At 38.8% G+C, this 1,326-nt stretch overlaps 1 pseudogene; it reads right to left on the reverse strand.

The window, feature by feature from the left end:
• Window positions 1–431: 431 nt before the first annotated feature.
• On the reverse strand, window positions 432–1,125 carry LOC141512183 (olfactory receptor 10P22-like; annotated as a pseudogene).
• Window positions 1,126–1,326: the final 201 nt, after the last annotated feature.

The following is a 1,326-nucleotide window of genomic DNA, read 5'->3' on the forward strand; positions in this document are numbered from 1 at the left end:
CTTTAAAAAATAGGTCGTAATAAGAGATGCTTGCTTAAATTTATGATCTTAAAACTGAAGTGATCTCTTTGCACTCAATACTTCTCTTCTCCTTACCTAGTCTTCATCTCAGGTTTTTATTCTTTCTTTCCTCTTAATCTCCCCTTTAGGATCCATCACACTAGAATTTGTTTTGCTTATGCCATACATACCCTACCACTAAACAACTGAACTTTGGGAGCAAAATTGATATTCTCTTCCTTTATATATTGTAACAAGGATTTTGTTGTTCTTTCCTTTTAGCAAAGGGTAGGGAGAAAGATGGAATAGCAAATAAACATCTGATTGTTGAAAAATATAATCTTTAATTTAAAGAAAAAACAAAGATGAGGAAATGACTCTCAAAACACCAAAAAAGGAAACCAAGAAAACCACTGAACCAGGCAAGAACATTAAAGGTATTTTCTTACTTTATGCCTCAGGACTCCCATCACCTTCTTGTTCCTCAGGGTATAGATAAAAGGTTTGAGCATAGCTGTTACAACTGTGAAGAAAAGGGAGAGGATTTTGTCTGTGTCCCCCAAAGATTTGCTTTGGGTTTGATACAAGCAAGAGTCACTGTCCCAAAAAAGAATGTGACAGCCAGTAGGTGAAAAGAAAAAGTAGAAAAGACCTTTTAGTGTCCCTGAGTAGGGGATATCCCAAAGATAATAATGAGGATGTGAAAAGAGAGGATTAGTGTAAAGGGGGTAATGATAAAGAGAAGAGTGACAGAAAGATTCTACACCCCACCCCACAATGGGTCTCCCTTAGTTAGTCTTAAAACAGGCAAAATGTCACATAGAAAATGATGAACAATCTTGGTGCCAGGGAAGGGCAAGGTAAAGATGAATATAGAGTGGGTAGTACCTGTGGTAATGCCTATTACATAAGAAGCACCTAATATATGCACACATGACTTTCAGTTCTTTAGCATGATATAATGCAAGGACTGGTCAATAGTAGCATAAGCATCATGGGCTATAGTAGTGAGCAGGAAGCATTCAGCAATGCCAAGGAGGACAAAGAAATGCATCTGGGTGAAGCAGCTGGCAGGAGAGATGGCAGGATGTGAAAGAGAAGATCAGTCAACATCCTCAGTCTCATTTCTGACACCCCAATTCCAACAAAAGGATTAGGGGATGGAGGGAAAATCTCAAGTCTATGGAGAAATGCAGGTTGAGAAGAAAGGAAATACACACAGGGTTAGCCAATGGGTCTAAGGCAGATGTCCTTGAAGGATGCTAAGGAGATGAAGATTCTCAAGACAAATGCCTGCTGGTCAAGATTGAAATCACCTAGTTTTCC

The sequence above is a fragment of the Macrotis lagotis genome, chromosome 2 (assembly GCF_037893015.1).
Source record: "Macrotis lagotis isolate mMagLag1 chromosome 2, bilby.v1.9.chrom.fasta, whole genome shotgun sequence".
Taxonomy (NCBI): Eukaryota; Metazoa; Chordata; class Mammalia; order Peramelemorphia; family Peramelidae; genus Macrotis; species Macrotis lagotis.